The sequence below is a fragment of the Gallus gallus genome, chromosome 7, assembly GCF_016699485.2.
Source record: "Gallus gallus isolate bGalGal1 chromosome 7, bGalGal1.mat.broiler.GRCg7b, whole genome shotgun sequence".
NCBI classification, from domain to species: Eukaryota; Metazoa; Chordata; class Aves; order Galliformes; family Phasianidae; genus Gallus; species Gallus gallus.
In genome coordinates, this window is record NC_052538.1 from 31,368,563 (window position 1) to 31,390,371 (window position 21,809).

General features: G+C 36.4%; 1 long non-coding RNA gene across 1 annotated transcript; it reads right to left on the minus strand.

Moving 5' to 3' along the window:
- Nucleotides 1-1,542: 1,542 nt before the first annotated feature.
- LOC121111340 lies at nucleotides 1,543-20,418 on the minus strand. The gene is made up of 5 exons (XR_005861506.2): nucleotides 20,214-20,418; nucleotides 15,738-15,864; nucleotides 8,321-8,403; nucleotides 6,025-6,181; nucleotides 1,543-1,643 (listed from the first exon to the last, which is right to left on the minus strand). It is a non-coding gene; the product is annotated as an uncharacterized LOC121111340 (long non-coding RNA).
- Between the last annotated feature and the right edge of the window lie 1,391 nt (nucleotides 20,419-21,809).

Consider the following 21,809-nt stretch of genomic DNA (forward strand, 5'->3'; position numbering starts at 1 on the left):
GAAATCTGTAATGATTCTGGGCAATATTTGCAGCAAAACTAGTGGCAGCACTGCAGTCCAGATGACAGAAGAGTAAGTTATTTTTTTTATGCTGTAAGGGAGCTCAATAAATTAATTTGTGAACTCCAAATGAATTTTATGGGAGATAAAAATATTTCTAGCTAAAGTACACTCTTCATTCTGTTTATTTAGACTGTTTTCACTCAAGTACTATGGAACATTGAAGTACACTGCAGCTTAATGTAAATACTGGTCTGATGTCTCATTTTATTCAAGAGTATAATGCTGAAAATGATTATGTCAACACGAATAGATCTAGAAAAACTCAAAATAATTCTAAAAGTATCTTCCATTTCAACCTCCAGTTGAGTAAGAGTAAATGGGGATACTATGATGGAAATACTGAGACATTCTCAGTATACCTGAGACATAACAGACAAAAACCAATGGCTTGTTTTTTAATTATGGGAACTAATGGAATTGCAGCAAGTGCTGCTTTGCATCCCATTTACCTTTGGCACGGCCTTGTCAGAAGAAGCCAAGCCAGCACCCAGTGCCTTCCATCTGTTTCTGCAAAGAGAATGTGATTTCTAGCTATTGTTTCTACTCTCTCTGAAAAGTTTTACCCAGCACAGTAATAGTTAAGGAACTTCAAATCACACAGATTTCATGTACCTCTTTTATGCTTTCTAACCTTGATAACAATGACATGTCCTTGCAAAAATAATATGTAGGGAATTAATCGTATCAATGACCTTTAGGTACAATGTCTGTAACATTTGTGGTACCGTGGTCCACAGTTCTGTGATCATCAGTGAAGAATCAATAAAAGTCTGACAAATAATTGCATCAGTAAAACAAAACCTGGCTCCAGAAGAAGGGAAATGGAACAATGCTGACTGGAGCTGCTTCTATAAAATGTGACAACTTTTGGCCCTGCTCCACCACCTAAATCCACCTGCCTATCCACTGAGTTTAACCCCAGTGTGACAAGACATGAAGCCCAGCTCACACAATCAAAAAGACCAGCTAGGGTAAGATTAGTTGGTCTAGAAAACTCTAGCAAAGACAAAAACCAGCCTTAAGCATCTCACAGCCTGGGAAGTGCATCTCAAAAACTATCTGCAGCTACCCAGACTGTCATTAAAAGGGCTCCTTCAACCTGTCAAGCTTTAAAAAACAGGAGATAGGAACAAACTTCCAACAGATGTAGCTGTCATTTAAGATTAAAGCAAAAAGCTGGCGGTACAGAACCTTACGATGTGTGCAATCACACACTTGCTTCTACCAAAGGAAATGTTGCAGTACCTCTTAAAATATTTCAGTTAAAAATAAAAGAACAAAGTGTACCAACAATAAATAAATCAAAACACCGAGTAGAAGAGCTCTACTGTATGTCCATGCACGTATCTTGTAAGCACCTCAAAGCCCTGTCCTGAAGGTCTGATAATCCCTCAGATAAATCATTTACTTTCCCTTTTAGAAGGCAAGTTGAAACAAGAAGGAATAAATTCTCATTTTGACAAAAGGAAAACATACTTATTGTAAAGCTGAGAGGAGAATGGAAGAAGTGGGTTAACAAAAACCGCAACATTGAGCAGTGCTGGTATTGGGTGGAGGAGAGCTTGGCCCAGGACCAAATGCTTAGAAAAGAAGAAAAGAGAGGAATTTTAGGCATATAGCCCCCTTTCAGACCAAGCAGCCACCCTACCTAACACCAGTTTGTAATGGTTTGAAAAACAAGGCTCCTGCTAACCTAGAAATAAGTAATCCCTATATTAATCTGCACTGTGTCCAAACACCATACATGTTCTCTTAGCCAAACTCATATCTAAAGTCCACTAATCCAAGTAGAATCAAGCAGTTGAGAGAGAGAAAAAAATCTTCCTGGAAATGTGTCTCAACTCTTGCATATTACTCTTCACTAGTAGTGAAAAAACCCATAGATTTCTGGTTACATTAAGGTTTTGTCAATAATCTCTCTCCTTTTCCACCTATATGATTTCAAAACACTCTTTTGTGATGCTTTACCTAATGCCTTAAGACATGCATACAAAGGAATGTAATGCTGAAATTACTGCTTCTTCCACACACATTACAATTTCTTCCCAAGTGAGAAAATCCTAATTTTTAAGAGCCTACCCAATTATTTTCATTTTAAAAATCATCTTGGCTAATCACTGACAAGCTGCACAGCACTAGAAATCAGCTGAGTGCATATTTTATAAAAGTACTGTATAATCAAACCATTTACCCAAGCATTTATATGTCTCAGGACAAAACAAACCTTTGTCAATAAAATTACAAGGCATATCACTATCTACAACAGATGCTTTATTGAATTCTTTAAATGTATTGCTCTATTACCATCAGTTCATGTCACTGTTACACTTCAGGTGAAACCTTCCTCAATGAACACTAGATAAAGGATGGACCTGTTGCAGCAATAGATTTACTGTTATGGATTTAAGAGGTCTCCACTGTATTCACATTACTTTATTACCATTTAGCACATTCTAATTAAAAATAAAAAGACTTCTTGCCTTTGCCTTCTTCCCCTGTGCATTTTGAAGTGATTTAATTCTAGAGAGAAAGAGCAAACTGCAGATCAAAAGAAAATGTTAGACTATAAATTACCTGCTTCTCTGGACATATGGACTATTCATTAAGTATGAGGTTGAATGCTAGTTTCATTCCTTGCCTGTCAGATATGCTAATTCACCCCAGCCATTTGACACATCCTGTAAAATATTCCCATGCTGTGATTTAGGGAATTACTTCTTAAATGGAAGATCCAGTTCCCAGAGACTCTCCGGTCACATCCGTGGAGAATAGTGGTTATTGCTAGGATGTGATCCCTCTGTTTTTAACTACTAGGAAGGGAAAAACTGGTCTTGCACAGTCCTTTCCTGCCCAATATAGTGTAGAAATGGCCATGCCAACCTGACTTTCCAGCATGGCCCTGCAGATCTCCCAACACCAGCACCAGCTTGGACTGCACCAAGTACAAAGGAGAACTGGGACAGTAAACAGCCTTCCCTTTAGTATGCCACTGGGGAAAGACTCATTGCTATTTAAAATCTAAAATTATTAATTTTCTTAGCATTAGGTCCCATCCCCAGAAGCAATCTCAGTGGGGAAGATAGCAAAGCATTGTTAGGAATTGTAATAAGAGTTCAAGAAGCTGGTGTTTAGAATCATACAATCATCAAAGTTGGAAAAATAGATAAGATTAATTAGTCTGACTATCAACCCATCAACCTGTCCTTTTTCTGAGAAAGACTCAAATCTATCCATCCCCATGGAAGTAGAACCAGTTGGGCTCCATCATCTCTGGCAGTATTGTGAAGTATAAAGATACAGCCTATGCCCAGCAGCACTTGTGTTTTGCACTGGTAAAACAGAGAAATTACATTCAAATGGAAAGGGAACTGCAGAAAGAAGCTGCTCTGCTGCCATCTTCTAAATGGGTTAACGACAGTGGGCAGCTGATGCCTCTTCTGTATATTGGGAACAGCTGGCCATTAAAACCAGGTGAAGAATTTTATTTGACATACACAGCCACAAAATGCCTAGTTGGTCTGAAATAACATATTATTTAATTATTTAATTTTAAAAAGCCCTTAATTTGTCATATTTATGTAAAAATCTACAGCATGGTAGAATTGTCATTATTCATTTCCAAAATGCTCCTTGCTGGATTTTTTTTAATGTTGATGACTCTTAATATTCATAAAAATAAGAAGCCAATTTGCAATGGATATATACTAGGAAAATCCTGCCAAAATCAGCTTAGTCTTCTCAGTAGAGCTGAGTGAATGTAATTTAGCATTCTCCTGCAATCCTTAGCACTTCCCAGGCTTCTTTTCATCAGGGACTTGCCAAAGAATTTTAAACTGCTTGCTTTTTTTCTGACTTAGACAAGCATCCTGTAGGAAATTAGATTAATACTAGTACACAATGGAAAACCTTTGCCACCCTATTTCATTATTACTGCTCAGATCATCGTTCACATCATGAATAAAGATGTGGGCTATTGCTCCTGGAAATGTATTATGCTGCTAAAAGGCTGTGGTGTTTAAAGCTACCTTAGCCTTGCTGGGAGATAAGAGATGGTGTTGAAGGAGCCTTATCTATCACCAAATTGAGTGGATAAAGTGGACTTCCAAAAAGCAAATGTTCTCTCTCAAAGATTCAGGAGCTGGTGCTGGTTCTCTAACCGGGAATATGGAGTGCATCCAACAGAGTCCCTTGGTTTGATGGCATGGTGCTCACTTGGCAATCTTGCTCCACACCCTCTCTTCAGCTGTGCCAGTATTGAAGGGCATAGGACATTAAACAGGGGGCAGGGGAAGTTGTCTTGACCTTGGAATTTTTTTCTTTATGGTCTTTTATAGCATACCAGCATAGACGTTCATTTTTTTTCCTCGCCACTAGATAGGTACACGTCAAGGAAAATGAAGTTTAGTCACAAGTTTTGTTGGGTAGGTTACCAAGAAGAGGAGCATAAGGTTAAAATGTGGAAGGGGAGATCTGTACACAATAAGTTTACCAAAAGAAAATTCACTTCTGTGGTGGAAGGAATTTTCTGCACATGTAAAACCACTTTAGTCGTCTGCGGTATAATGAAGAGTAGGTTATCCAGTTTTAACATGCAGATGCATGTCAGAGAGTGGGTTTTAAATACTAAGGAGGAACTTGATTATAGACATTTTTGTTTCCACTGTCATTCTGTGAAAAGTACTATTTATTAATCATGTTGAGGTAGGAGTCATCAGACAATTTTCTTAAAAGTTTTGGGTTTTTTCCTTTTTCTGAGGGAAGGAAAAGCAGAGATTTTGTCTAGAAAATACTGTGTTATTCTTTGTTCTCCTAAAGAGCAGTCCTTCGAGAGAAATTGTCAGATAGTTGAGAACAAGTTCTTTCATTTTATTCTCCATCTTTCAAGGCAGTTCCCAAGACAGAGAAGCTTTCTGGGAACTGAACCGCAGTATGTGGGTTAAAGTTTATAGAAGAAAGGATCATGGATTGCCTGCTTATGACTTTATTATGAGATTGATGTGCATATGTACAAAGTAAGTTAAACTCTGACCACAGCAAGACTCTGCTTCATTGATCTCTATTCCCTGAGAGCCACTCTTGGAGTCTCTGAGGGCAATTCCATCCCTCAGATATACATAACATGCCAGAGTGACAGTGGAAATCTAGCCAATTAGTGAGAACATAATTTTGAATGACAATATCCTCTTCCAAAGATTCTGGTTACTGACGCTGATTGTGATTGCCCTTACTTTTTCAAGAGGGAAATTGTGCGGTGGTTTTACATAGATTTATTTGTACATAATTGATATTGCGCCTCATTGGCAGTGGGTATTGAAGATTTACAGTTGTTGGAAAGATGAGGGGAGGAGTTGGCAGTTCACACTTCAGTAGACAGAGGTGCTAATCTTAAAATTCAAGCTATATTCCCATAAATATGAAATATGAGGAGGAAGAAGTGATTTGAATTTATGAATAGGGAATAATGTTCTTCTGCTCTAAAACTCTCTTACCTTTCACTGTAGCTAGTGATGGAATGGTTTGTGAATTTTCTTTGACTCTAAAATACAGCTTTAACCAAATCTGAACTTTTTTAACATCAGTCGGATGGCAAGCAATAAAATGTAATTGTCAATTATCAAAATATAAAGTCATTACGCATCAGTGAAACTGCAGATGGTTTGAAAGGTATCTAAATGCTTCTAAATTTATCCCAATTAAAATAATATACCAGTGTAAAAAAAAAATTTAAATTCCAGTACTTTAAGGATTCTGAGGGGGGAAAAAATGAAACCAGCGATCTAGCAGTCTGTGCTCTGTATAAATAAAGCGCTAAAGATTCTGAGACAAGAGACCTTAATTGAAGTCCATTAAAATCAATAGAGGAATAAAACCCAGACAGAAATAGAACAGGAAAGATAACATACCAAAGGAGTTTCAAAGTACTGAGCATACCAAGGGAGTTTCAAAATATTGAGTGCCCACCTATGATTTCCACTGAATTAGCAGGAGTTATTGATGATCAAGATCTTTCTCAGAAATCTGTCTGCTCCTGGGTTTTGGCATGAAGTCCTCCTCTATGGACATTATTTTCATGACATCAGTCAACCTATGATTTCACCCCTGGTTCTCCATTTTTCTTCTGTACAATGTAGAATATAAATATGTTATAATGCTGAATCACACTCTCATTCTGCAGTGCAAAATTCTTCTATCTGCTGCATTTGTTTCATCTGAAAGGGCAGGGAAAAGTATTTATGTCTGTTCTTGTTGCTTGTAACTAAGTACCTTGAGAGCATCCAATATCTCTAAAAATATAGCTGTTGTTCAGAAAATACTTGTTTCTACCCCTGTCCTCCCATTGCCTGTGGCTACATTGTTCCTGAGGAGCCTTGGTGAAGAACAGGGATATGTTACTGCAGTGCTAGCCATCGTGTTCTGAATCCATGAAATGGGCTTCTGAATCAACATGTTTTACCTTTGTTTGTGTTTACTCTCTGCTTTTTAAGCTTCCAGTGTAAAGATTTTCTTCCCAGCTATGAAAAATTCTATTTTTTTTCCATCCAGGGAAATCCATTTTTAAATAATGTTATTCTAAGAGCTGAAGCTTTAAGAAAAAAAAATTAAGCAGCATGAGATCTATAACATATAATTAAGTGAGATTTTATCGGTATACCTCAGAGGAAATTTTCCCTTATTTTCCTCTGCTGTCTATTAAAATAATACAAAGCAGAAGTCTACAGCATCCCCATGTATTCATCACCTGAATTTACAGTGCTCTGGTACCCAGTTGACCTATTAGTGATTATCACTACAGCCATATAGTGCTTATTTCAGGAAGAGAATCATATTTGATTATGAACCGTAGAATACATATAATCTTAATATGCTATATTGGCCAGTCCTTCCAGTCCTTCCTCTCACAATATAAGTAGTCTCATTTATTTCAGTAGGGCAAAAATTAATTTAAGGAAAAAAAAAAAAGGAGAAGGGGTCAATTTAGTAGTTGGGAGGCTGCATAGCCTGCACCACACTTTTCTGCTTCATTCAAGGCAAACTGCTGTGCTAATTTTAATTCTGCCACAATGCAAAATGTGGGCCAAATGCTGCACTTCTTCCTCATACCAGCAGTCCCACTGAGTCCTGGGGTTTATAGCAGTTTCTGTACACCATCAGCTGAATGCCATGAAATGAAATAGGATAGTCCATTAATTTATTTTATTGCAGGACTGGCTAACTGATAAGTGTGCCAATTGATGCACAGAATAGAGGGGCTGGGGTGTTAGAAATGCAGCTGACACTGAATCTTTGCAAAACAGCTCCATTACAAAATGAGAATTAATCAATAAATAGCAGAATGTATTTTTTTAGAGGAATATTTTCTAATAATCAGCTACTAGAACGGCTGTCATAAGTATCATAGAAAAGACTGGAAGTTTTCCCATCTTGGGTAGGATTTTTGGCTAATAAACAAAAGAATCATGATGATTTGGCAGCCGCACTTAAAAGAAATTTTAGGTACATCTAGCAAAGTTATGATGTGTTACTGTGACTATGAGTGCATTCCTGGCTCAGAATTTTCTTTCCCTTCATTTGATAGACTAATTAATTCCCATTTATGTTTAAGTAAATGATTATTTGCAATGCTCACTGGCTGAGTTCTTATTGGATAAACATAAACAGAATTTATGGATAACTCTAAACTCAAGTCCTTGGACTGTCTTGAGATTTCAGCCTTCAATTCCCAACTTCTTAAAAAGACCACGGTAAGTAATGATGCTCAGTATATCAGCCTGATACTGCTTCTGCACATTAGTGTTGGTTAGATGGTGTCCATAACTCTTGTGGTGCTGAAACCCACAGTAAAAACAAATACCATCATGAGGCTTTCTCCCTCAATAAAAATGTTTCCTTAAGTGAAGGCATATATAAGCCTACATCAAACGAACTGGTCCAACTAAATAGGCATTTGCTGAACTCACTACGGAGAGCAAGAAGGAGTAGAGAGGAGCAGACAGGAATGGGTTATGGTGGCCTGAGCTGCTCCTATGGCTTTCTTTCCTCTGCTAGCTGACAGAGCATGAGCCCAGTGGTGGGAAATGTTTGATATCCTGGTTTGGACACTTGTACCTGTATATTACCCAAGTTAACTAACCTGACATTTCCAAAATATCAATAAGAGTGACTTTTACTTTAGTACTTAAAATCTGAGCATTAACAAGTAATCTTTAGGCAAGGGCATAAAATTAATACAGATGGAAGAAAAATCATAATTACTCACCTATTGTATATACTAATCATGCACAGTCCTTCTTTGGCCAGATTTAGGCAAAATGAATGTGGTCTGGAATGGTGAGCCCTTTGCTGGTGTAAAAGAATTGTTGAAAGAAAAAAAAAAAGACAAATAGGTATTAAAAAAAAAGAAACAAAATCACATTTTCACTCAGAAAAAGAATTAAAAAAATAAAATGGAAAACAGGTTCTGAAAGAACAAATGTTCTTAACAGATATACAGACATTTTTAGAGAAAAATCCAGACTACAGGGACATTAAAATAAAAATGGAGCAATTTAATGAAGAGAACAAAACATTTCAAGAGCACTAAAGTACATGTTTTACATAATGAAGAATTCAAAGAAAAAGGAGGAAAAGAATGAATTTTAAATACTGTTTTCAGTAGTAACTATCTTAAATTCTCTAATCAGAAAAAGGAAGCCTTTATAAAGAGCAGAGCAATTACGGCTATCAAATGCTATATGTGAGATCCATTCTCTATTTCTTTCTTTTTCTTTGTTTCTTTTCTTCATCTTTCTTTTTAGTACTTTCTTTCTTTTTCTATACTTTTTAAATGTTCTCCCTCCCCATCATTCTTCTGACACACACATGCCATCCCTTTTTCACAACATTTTCAGAGCTTTTTCTTTTGACTATTTATACAAAACTTCAAAAAAATAATTAAAGGGAATGTTGGCATACTGAATATATGCTTAAAGCAGTCCTCCTGTTAATTTCTTACAGCCTGTAATACAGACACTTTCTAAAATTGTATTTGAGTTTCGACCATGAATAATTGCATTTAGCATCTGATTACGTAGCATGTAAATAAGACCACATTCAACATCTTACCAGCTGTGACCACAACCAACATCGCACACAGATTGTATAGCCCCACACAAAAAAATTCTGGATAGCTTTACATCAATTTTTTTAGTGTTATAGCCTATTCCTCTTGCAATCCCTTCCTTCCTCCCTTCCCCCCTTCCACATAATATATAACAACTGGGAATTAAATTGCTTATATAAGAAAAAAAAAAAAAAGAAAAAAGAAAAAAAGCAAATTAGGCAGAGAAGATTGGTTTATGTTAACCGTAAAACCTATCAAAATACCACAAGGAAAATGTCGTAAGGAACTTTCAAAACTCTATCACTGCCCTGTATGGTTAAGTAAAGTGATGCAGGCAGAAAAAAATGCTGTTGTGTAGTTTACAATGCAAAGAAATGCAGAAAGGTGAGATATGCATGAGCCTACTTACATGTTTTTTGGCGTAGCACATTTTCGGAGACATTTTTGAATGTCACAATACTCATAAGATTTTCCATACTCAAAACTCTGCAGCATCTCTGTATGAAAGATTTTTTTTCTCATTTCAAGCCCCTGCTGTTACTAGGGCAAATGAACATCTTGATTCACTAGCTCACAACAGCATCGCTGTTTTCATTAATATTATAAATATCTGTGAAGCAATATGAAGCCTCCAAAATGATTAATGCCCATTGGCATAATTTCCTTTTCAAGTGAAACCTTAAAAACATTTTCAAAGGATTGTCTGCTGTCATGTCTGTAGTGCCTAAGTCTTCTGAGATGTTCACTTTCATGGAGATATATATTATAGAGGAAATTAAAGATTTTAGACTGAAGATGAAGACTGTTAGACTCCAAATAATAAGGCAAAGGTGAATGCATAAGCAAACTAAAATATTGGAATTTTCAAGCTTATCTACAAGTGTTTCTTTCATACTGCTTCTAGTATTTCAAGATTTAACCAGAAGGAAAATAAATTATTTCCCAGAAGAAAAAAATCTAGCAAAATTAATTTAAAATAGATCTTAAATTCTTGTTTCTCAGCAAAAATCTGGGTATAATAAATTTGTCAGTATCTTCCTCCACTGGAAGAAGACAAAAATTATGTTGCTTTCGCATTTTCTCAGCCTCTTTTTTCAGTTCATTTGCAATATCTAAAGTCTTCCAAACAGAACTCCTATGAAAAAAAAAGAAAAAACTTAGAAGACACTTTCTTTCAGATGCTGTGGACAATACTTCAAGTAAGACTTCTATATTTCACCTAGGAATTGTTTTTGGTCAGTTATCAATACCAACAATTTTATTCGTTTAGAAAACTCATGATTGGTTTTGACACATAATTGCAAAAGATGCTTCAAATTGTGTGACTCCCAGGCTCTGTGCTCTGATTCCCAACCCAAAACATTAAATCTGTATTTTTCTAGTGGGTCAGATGCCATAGTCTTCTCCTGAGGAGATCAATTTCCTCGATGTCAGTAAATGAACGGATGAAGACACTGCTGTGTCAAAAATCGTTGCTGGATACTGGTAGTTCACATTAACAAAAAGAGAGAAGCCGGCTGATGATTCCTAGAGTTAACCTTCACAAACATACACATGGGCCTGAGCAAAAGAAAATGCCACATAGAACAAAGCCATAAAGGCAATATCAGAAAGATAAATGTTCCTGGTGGAAAATGATCTTTCACCTCCAGGTCATTGGTTCAAATCCATTCAAAAACTATAAGAGTAAGGGAGGTTAAAGGATTAAAGTTACTGGGAGTGCAAGGCTTTAAAAGAAAATTGAGCTAATATGTTTGCAGTATCCTCTTTTGAATGATAGATATGACTGTATTTTCACAGGAAAAAAAGGAGATAAAATACGGTGGAAAAATTAACAGTTAATAATGATAACAAAGTTATGATAATAATAAACGAAGGTAAGAAGAGGGGAAGATACATATTCCAGGAGATAATCTGAAAAGTAAATACAGGGCAGCAGTAAATGTAAATCAAATAAAATTTATGACAAAAAAACACTATACAAGCAAGGTCACCCAGCTAAGCACATCAATCTCATTTGAGTTCACACTTGCCAAAATGTTCAAACTATATTGCCACTTAGACTGGAATAGAGATGACGGTGAAAGATGAAGGTTAACATTCTTAAGAAATGTTAACATTTTTGAGATTTACCACTGAGCATACACCTGAAAGAAACCTTCACATATATCCACATATAATGCTTTCTCTACAGAAAATCTCATGTTAAAATACAGTGCTTTCTCTGACTCATTTTCTTCTAATCAGTGTTTACACTAAATACAACATTTAAAATGTCCTTGCGTGAAGAGTTGTTTACAATACATTTTCCACATGGATATGACTTTCTGTTAGTAAAATTATTCTATCCCAGACCTGCATAACCTGGGTAAAGTGGATAATGCAAATGCATTTCTGAAGGTCATACATTTAGTAGTAAATATAGGTAATGCAGGGACCAGTGTGTAACAATACTTCTGAAGCTCTTCCTGATGTTAAATAATACAGGTTCCCCACATACAATAATCTAAATCACCATTCACTGTTGAAAAATTATTCAATTATACCTGCTTTTTTCCATTAGCATGATCTTTTAATGTTGAATCTTGAGTTTTGATGCATGGCTTACTGGATAGACAACAAAACTCAGCATGACCATTAGCATACAAGTATAAGCAGCAGAATCAAGCTTTCTGGACAACAGTGAGTGGTATGCCTTGATGGATGTATTTTCTAGTTTACTTGCAAAAACAACTGTGCCATTTCCTCATGCAGAGTCTCAGTTAGAATTCAAGAGCAAAAGTGGTAAAGTCATTGACAAGTTTCCTTCAGCACATTAAGTTGATTTAATTTGCTAGTAGACTGGTTTTTCAGAAAAAAAACACCACAACATCTGAAATGACATGTTTTCTTCTGTGACTTAAATTGTTTTCACCAATCATTATACCACCACCTTATTCTTAATGGTTCAGTTACCAAATGAGAAAGTGGAAAATACCCTCCAACCCCTTTGTAATATTCAAGAATAATTAACGACAAATAAATAAATAAATAAACAAACAAACAAATAAATAAATAATTTTGGAAGAATGGTTCAGCAATAATGGAAACAATTGATTTTTCAATTAGAATTCACCAGGGAAGGAATTTTGGCATTTGCTGAGCTTGTCTGATGCCTTGATGACATTTCCCAATTTTGTTGCCACTTTACAAATTTTTCTTGGGCTTTATTCCAGGATATTCCAAGAAAAAGTTCAGAGTGGAAAATGAGACAAAAAAAATGGAGAAATAAATTAGGATGCTAGAAGCATAGGAGAATGATGTGTTTGTGATTGCATATGAGTAACAAAAGCTGAAGTGGAATGAAGAAAAAGGGGACTAGGAAGATTTGGTGAACTTCAAGTGAAAAAGTGAAGCAGGGATGAAATGAGTCAGGTAACAGCACTATGTGAGAAGTTGTAGTGAATCTAACTCTAAGACAGTGCAATGTTTGAAAAGTGGGAAATAAAGTTTCTGGAGAATGCCAAAGAAGAAAAAAGAAAAGAAAAAAATAAATAAAAAAGAAGCACTGTAAGAGCTAGGCATATCTCTGGAAATTACTGAGTGGCAAGACCTTACTGAATTTTTGAAGTCTCCAAGAGAGAAAAATGGCTAATGCAGAGCTGAAACAGGAGCAGCTCACACATTCTCTCCAAAGGAAACTTAGCTAACTTTCCTTCTGTTTTGCATTTGAGTGCAGCAGAGATACAAATCAGCTCTCCAACCACCTGATATTAAATAAAACAGTGACTTTAAAATTATTATTTTCAAGCACAAGAGCCCTAAATTTCTAACCAAGTGATTTTAATGGGAAATATACTGGACTACTTCCAGGCATTACATGAAAAATATGTTCCTACATTTCTTCATTAAAATTATGAAAACATTGCCATTCAGCTAAATCTAAGAAACTTATCCCTAAGTAATCCTATCATTCTTTTTCATGATGGTACATTAGTTTAAACACGCATTGAACCCAGGGCAAATCAATACTTGATTTAAAAAGGAACAATGCTGAGTCTTACAAAGCACAAGAGGGGTCAGAATCTCTACATGTATTTGTACAATAACCATGCACTTCAGTAACAAAATTTCTACTCTCTGCTGTGTCAAAGAAAAAATACTAGATTGACATATTCCACAGGTACTAAACCGAGCCTGATAGAGGTTGTATTAGCACAAGGTCAGGGAATCACAGAATTGTAGGTGTTGGAAGGGATTTCTGGAGAACACTGAGTTGAACTCCCTACTAGAGGAGGTTCCCTACAGTAGGTTGCATAGGAAAGTGTCCAGGCATGTTTTGAAATCTCCTGAGAAGGAGACTCCAGCACCTCTCTATGCAGCCTGTTCCAGTGCACTGTAACCCTCAAAGTAAACAAGTTTTTCGTCATGTTCATATGAAACTTCCTGTGTTCCAGCTTGTGCCCATTTGCCCCATATCCTATTACTGGGCACCACTGAAAAAAGCACGCTCCCATCCACTTGGCTCCCACCTATTAGATATTTATAAACATTGATAAGATTCCCCCTCAGTCTTCTCCAGGCTGAACAGCTCCACGTCTCTCAGCATTTCCTCATGTGGGAGATGCACCAGGTACCTAGCATCTCCATAGCTCTCCACTGGGCTTTCTCCAATAGTTCCCCATTTTTCTTGAATCAAGAGCCCAGGTTTGTAAATCCAGCTGAGGCTCATTTTAGCACCATACCATCAGAATAAACAACCAGCCAGTTAGTTTGACATGTTTGTTGCACATCTTACATGATCTAAGAAACGACAAGTTTTCCCTTCCAAGCATTCCATCACCAAAACTGTCAATTGTAGAGTCTGATCTAATCCTTCCAGGAGTAAATTTCCACTAAGTTCAGCAAAATGATCAAGGTATTACATATTTTCATCGTTCATTTGTAATATAAGCTTTTGGAATGGATTCCTGAGGATAAAGTGAAATTTTCAGCTTTATATTTTTGTGGCTTGTCCTAACTTCAGAGAAATGTCATTCAAATATCACAGGATGTAATTTTAGTGTTCTGGTTTTTTTTTGTTTGTTTGTTTGTTTGTTTTTTTGGTAATAGTAAGTATGAACATTAAAATTTTGCATTATTAAAATACTGTTAAATAAATGTTAGCCATCTAGATGATTTCCAGGCTGAACAACCCCTTGAAATCTTTGACGCTATTGCCAAAGTCAACCAATACTTTGGAATTCTTGAAATAAAATTCCATTTTTCTTTCTATTTTCTTCCTTACATATTTTCTGCTCTCAGACTCACTCTGTGCTCTTTTCAGTGAGCCTGAAACTGGGATCCCAAACAGACAGGAGAAATAGAGCTACATTTTTCCCTGCTCCAAGACCAGGCCGTCCAGCCCCAATCATCTGCGCTTGCCTTATCTTGCAGATAATTGTTTGTCTCAAACAAGTTTTTTTTAAGTAGTTTAGTTTCTCTCCTCTTTTTCAGCTATTTTTAAAGGTGGGAAGATTGATTACATTCTCCCCTTTTCTTTTTAGCTGCCATTTGTCACTGTTGTGAAAAACATCAAAATGAAGGCTACTTCTATTAAATGGGAAACACTATAATTCCTGTGCAATCTGTCCTTGTATAAGAAAAAGAAGAAACAGACTTCTCTCCATGACTAGGTTTGATTTCCCCACATAAAATCACACCTTAACACATTGCACCCACACATCGTTTTGCACACGCTGCAAAGTTGGTAAAGTGGCAGAGACTGCAAGTAAATATTTTAGAAACAATTGCATTTGTCTTGTGAATGGCACTCTCTGATTAGCTTTTTTATAATCAATCACAGTGATATCTGATTCACAAAACCTCAATTATGTCTCCGTAAAACCAATTAGATGGAGACCTTAAAAGAGCAGATTAAAAGGTTTGAATACTTGGAGAGAGTAATTTAAAAATATTAAAAGGAAATTACTTTTTAATTTTATGTATTCATCTATTTGTAAGTTAATGAAATTAATGAGGCAAGAAATGAAATGGAAATTCCACAACTTTGCATCTCTGTAGTTAGTTTGTTTGCCAGGAGCTATGCGAGAAAAGCCATATTTACAACAAGTTTACAGCTAGAAGTAATAAATAGTCTAATTGTAAGAGCATTTCTATTACATATTTTGCATCTTTTCTCTCATATAATCTACAAAGGTACTAAATATCCTCCTGAAGGAGTCTCTGCTGACCAGTATGATCCTGATGCCCTATTGTAAAAGTATATAAAATGATCCCAGAAAAATTTCTCTTGTCTTTTTTTCTCCTTCTGCAAACAATATCTGTTCAGCTTTCTGTGTCAGCATAGTTTTGAAACGAATCATTTGAGAAACTGAAAGCTGTGACATAAGGACTGTGGAAAATAGCAGTTTTCAGGAGATATGTGTACTAGAAGTGTTCTCTTCCTACTGTTACAGATGGAGAAAAATTTGCTTGCGTTTTTAGTTTTAACTTGGAAAAATCAGTACAGTCAAAATGAACAAGAGAAATGGACTGAAATTCAACCTGCAGTTCCTTTGCAATCATTGAATGCCTGTCAGTTTTGATTAAGTACCTGAGCTACAGATGGACTGAATTCCAGTGACTGGACCATGTATTCTCATGAGACAGCTGGGCAGCATCACCTGCTAATGACATCTTCCTCGGTATTTTCAGGAAAGCTCTTGGTAGGCTTCCATCCTCTGCCATTAAAATAAACAATAATTTACTATCCCAGCTCTAGGACATACAAATACGTATGAAGAATTAATACTTGGAGTGTTAAAGATGCAGAGTGGAATAGTGTGGCGGTTAGATTTGCAGGAATGTGTCTCTGAGTTAGGGTGGCTATGCTAGGAGATAACAGACTCCAAAGACAAAACAGGAGAAAGAGTTGGCTTTGTTAGTCCCTAGGAAGCAGTAGCAGTAGGTGTAGAGTGAAGGGCTAAAATACACCAGTGCTGAAATGAAGCAGAAATGGAAACCTATTGAATGCTACTGAAAATTCTTCTCACAAATGTTTGAAAGATGATTAAAGGAAACCTTATTCAACTAGCTATTAATATTTGATAATGATCCAAACCTCAAGATCTGATTATGGGTGGACAGAATGGTAATATGAAACTTAGTAGATTTTGGAAACAATCTGACGTTTCCTTGTAAGAGTTCACAAGTATCAGTGCTGTGAACACTGGGATGAAGTTTGGTGTTTCTATCTATGTTTTCCACTTCTAGAGATGCCAATAATCCTGTCAGAGCTATACTGTCTGTTAATCTGTTTTACATTAACTGCTGTGCATTGAGAACTTCAACATTTTTCAAGCTTTCATGCTCATTTTCTGAAGAATTTGGAAGTCAAGCAAGTCTGATATTATTGCTCATAAAATTGGTAGGGTTCACATTACCAAATCTTAAACTCCTTTGGGATTGCACTTAGAGGGAGCAGGAAGAGGAACAAGCGGTGTCAAAATCTGAATAATTGTATCTACGGTAAAAGGGGGTCAGCAGAACTGTTTGAAGGTGACATCAGTAGCCTTCAGTTCTTGTGTGGATCAAACTGCACAGGTAACATTGGAGAAAAGCAGAAAAACACACCGTCAGGTCTGGTGTCCCAGATTGATATTATACCAACTGAGAATACATTTTGCTTTTACTAGAAGCTATGAAATACTTAATTAAAAAGATCATGTTGGCAAGAAGACTTTTTATTAGTTATATCTAATCACAAGCAATTACTGTAGTATTAAACAGGTAATGTACCAAAAGTGTCATTTATTGTTATGAGATTCTATGTAGTTTAATGCTCTGTTTAATGGTGATAATAATAATAATTGACAAAGCATTAGCAGGAAACTTGTGAGATCATTCCCCATCTTGTCCTGCCTAGAAGAAATCCTCCTGTCCATTCAGGATAGCAAATAACACCATTAAGATCCAGCCAGCCAGGCAGCCACTAAGTTGCAGCATTTGAGTCTCACATCATCAAACATGAATGCTTTCAAGTCACTCTACATCAAAAGGAAGTGGGTGAGCACTTCCCCTTTGCTCTGAATCAGATTTCTCCACTAGACTTTCTACATCCTCCCTAACCAGACTGCAGTATGGCTTTTGAAGGTCTTCCCATGACAACATCTTTCTTAGTCACCAAGGCCAGGAAATTCTCTTTGCATTAATGTCTTTCTTTAAGATGAACATTTAAACCAGATTTCTGTTAAGTAAGTAATCCAAAGAGAATGGCTGCTGAGAGACATGCAGCACTGTAGAAGAAGCAGACATTTCAATCCTGCCTGTGTCACGGGGTTGGAACTTGATAACCCTTAAGGTCCCTTACAACTCAAGCCGTTCTATGATTCTATGATTTGCCTTTAGGTGCTCACTCCTTACTTTGGCTGGCATATTGAAGAAATTGATCTGTATTTAATAATAAATGTCTGTAAATATGTATTTTCGTGATTTTCTCCATTACTTTTATATGAAAACCCTGACCTTAACAGTCTTTCCCTTACTCTGTTTCTCTTCTGCCAAGTTAGGACCCTCTATCTTACTGGTCTCTCGACTGACCTTTAAGTTTTTTTCTTTTATTGGTCTTTTGAGCAGGAATGATCTATTTTTAAAATATCCCTCCCCCTTTTGTCTGCCAACTAAAGCATTTTTTACATGTTTAGCACAGGGATCTTCCCCTCTACAATTTCAAGTCCCATTTCAAGTTGACTCACAGACTGCCTGCAGGAGGAGTTAACTGTTGTGCGGTGATTTTGCACCAAAACAGTGGCTGTGTTTCGGGTCTGTTGGTGGTCCATCTGCCTAAATGGCCAGCAAGCTTTAAGTGATTTCCATTACTGCTAGAGGAAAAGATGCCAATGGCAGATTGTACTTGGTTTGGTGTGTATTAAAGCATCCAATTAAGGGACAATTTCAGAGCCTTACCCAGAACTGATAAATTCTCCTTAAACAGATTCCCTGAGCCATCATTGCTAAGTTAACTGTGATTATATGTGGGTAAGTGTAAAATAAACATAAGTAAAAAAGTAAGTAAATTTAAATCAACAAAAGAGGGGATGACATTATAGGTAAGGTAGCTTTAAAATAAATGTTCAAACTAAAAAAACCCAAACCAACAAACAAAAAACGACCTGGATTTAGTGCACATATTTCTGAAGACAGAATTTGGCCTGAGATGTTCAAAAAGCTTTGAGAATACAGATAATGGACTGTAGTAAACCAGTTCATTTCCCTATTTGCAACACTGAAATCATAGGCCCTGCTCTGCTGTGAACCTGACCTCAGTAAAGTTTCGGACCTGACCTTCAGTCAGTTGAAAGACTAAGCGATTATACTAACAGAAAGCTACTATTATATACTTTTTTCCAGATTTGAAGGACATTTCTTTTGCTGGTTTAAATCTAGGCAAGATTTATATTTACTTTAGTGATCTTTATGTTATTTTTTTCCAAGAGAGATTTTGATTTCAGTATCTGCAAGCCAGCATAATATCTTGATTTTCTCACCTACTCAAGTTGTCAACATAAAGATGTGCTATCTTACTTCTCACTGAAACTGACATCATTGCCATTAAATATATCGACATCTACATGGTTTTGTGTGCATCAGTGCATCCTTAGATATTTATTATTTGTGTATTTCTCATTGCTGCCTTGTTTTTTCTTGGCAGCAGCTTTCTCACCTCTGCTCATATCATTGTCTAATACAATTAATCAACAGGAACTACTGTTCTGTACAGTCACTGACACAAATATTATAAAAGCTCTGTCATTTGGCACCACAACAATACCAAAATAACAACATCAAAATGTGTTTCTCTTCATCATGCAGTTACTTCTGTGGAACTACAAATACATTTTTTATTCATGGGGGAAAAAAAAAAGAGAATGAAAGGACCTTTCTGGTAGAGTTTGATTTCCAGAAAAAAAATACACTCTATCTCTCCAATTCTATTTTTCTTCATTTGCTTAATGGATAATTATATTCAGAATATGGAAATGGTAATAACTGAATCTTTATTTCAACGACAGCTTAAAACAAAAAGGGCATGGTTGGGAAACTCTCTGAATCTGCTCAAAAGAAAATAAATTTCCAGTAAATAACAAATTAGCTTTGCATTACAAAATAAAATAAATGGGGGATCCAAACTTTATTTTGTAGTTGTAGAAGTATGGAATGTTTTCAAAATGGTAATTTAGCAAATTGGATCCTCTAATTTATTTAATGTGTTTCAGGCTGATCTGCAAGTGGAATTACTCGTTCACCAAAGCAGAACTGAGAAGTAATAAATTTGAAGAAATACTTAGAATAAGCCTAAGAAAACAAAACAAAATACATATTTTTACCTAAAAAGGTATTTAGTATTAGTGTGAGAAATGCATAGGAAATTCCAGTTTTCTGTTTTCCACTAACTTTTGCAATGTGATCTTAGCTTCAGTGAAATCTATAGCAAAAAAAAAAATGTATATATATATATATATAAAAGTCCTTTGCTGGAATGAAAGCAAGAACTTTGTGAAATATGTGACACGTGGCACTCTGAAAATGACGACCTTAGAAACTGAAACCACTTTTTCTTTTGTGGGGTTTTCTTATTATGGCCTCTGTGAGCCCTTGGAAACTTTCATCCCACTTTTCATGGGAATTATAAGCACATTTATGACTCTACGTTCTTAACTGTTCACCAGGGCAGAAGACACTTTCCTCCCTACTTGAAAAACAGAGCTTTGAAGCACAAAGCTGCAACTTTACCCACAAAACAGACATAATATAAGCAATAGCAGCCAAGAACTGTTGTCTTGATCTCCATGTTTTTCTCCAAAATATTCCAGTTTTTGGAAGATTAAACTATTACTATAGCTGTAAAAGTCCCTCATTTGCAATCCTCTCAGTACATCTGATTTTTCTTTGGTCCCTGCCAATAAGACAGCACATTTATATTGTCCAGAACTCATGTGTGATGACAAGAGAATGAGGAAAGTCCTAACCCACTTTACACAGGTTGTGAAATATTCTCATCAAAGAATAGCATTACTAAAGTAGGACTTACGGTGATTTCTAAGAGGTGAAGAATACTGTGTAAGCGTGAATCCTTGGAGCAATTAAATCCTTCAAAAGGCAGCCATGTAACAGGATTTCATCTTGAATAAGAAGTAAAAGACCTACATTCTTGAGTCACATATAAGATAAAGCTCAAATTCTGCATTTTTTTTCCAAAGAAATTATTTGAAAAATATCCTCTTTATTCAACTGCCAGACCTAAAGCTTTCCAAGAGAATATACTGCTTCCTTTGATCCTGCTTTGGCACAGACACAATCTGTCTCATTGTAATCTGAATCCTCTCTTTTGTTTCATGTTCAACATCAGACATTTTAACAGAAGAAAAAGGCCCTGTTCTATCCAGCACTCACAAATATCTTCTCTGCATCTTTTTGCTCCACCTCTGAAACTGGCAGATCTTACAAGCATAAGAGCTGAACATTGCATCTCCAATTTTACTGTGTTCTCTGAAAGTTTCCCTGAACTATAGTTCTTGTGTTTGCAAATCTGTAGTTTGAACCCATCAAATATTCACCACTGTTGCATTTTGGAATACAAAAATTCAGTTCTCAATCACTCACATCTTTTTGGAGAGCAACTTGATTTTACTAACTCTGAGCTTAGATGGAAACTCAGCTCTACCTCAAGGGTCGCCAGCCAATACATCACGATCGTCCAGCTAAGGTTGCTGCCATGAACTCAGGCCCTCAGATTATTCACCCTGACAACCAAGAAGTCAGGCTTTAAATCTAGGCTCACTGTCATTGACTGCAGCTAGGATTTATGACTAAGCTTCTCTTAAATACTTATATCAGTAAATCATAATTGCTCTTCTGGGATGAGCAGGATTTTGCTATTTAAATCTTCCACTGCAAAATCAGATGGCTGCCCTTGACATTCACATTTTCAAAAAGTTTCACTGATTTTCTTCCTATACTCACAAAGCATTAGCCATGCTTTTGAATAATCTACAACACAACAGAGTCCAGTACTACACTCGGAGCAACATCATGGTTCTCAGCAAAGGCCATTTTTGGAAAATGAATCTCACAACAAACCAGCTCATCTTTATGGCTAACCACTTCAGATAGGACAAGAAGAGTTTTAAAAGTGATTAGGAATCCTTGTTGCCATATATCCCTTGCTGCAAGGGATAATCCTATAAAAGATTATATAGAATTCTAGATATCTTTGTGTTTCCTCTCTTATTCTTCTCCACTGCTTATCACTGACCTCAGCTGCTGCATGGAGGCATTGGTCTGTTCTATATAGGCTTTTTATCATTTCATCTTGACAGAAAATCTTTCAGTCATATGCTCCTCACCAAGTTTTATTTATTCGTTTGGACATTATGGACTCTAGTTTTCCTCACTACCTTAAAAAAATTCTTCTTTGGCCACCTGGGCACACTACTGGCTCACCCTCAGCTGACTGTCAGCTAACATCCCCAGATTCTTTTTCCTCCCTGCAGCTTTCCGGCCAGTCTGCCCCAAGCCTGTAGCGTTACCTGGGTTTGTTACGACTAAAGTTCAGGACTCTGCACTTGGTCTTGTTGAACCTCATCCCACTGACCTCAGCCCAGCTATACAGCCTGCCCAGATTCCT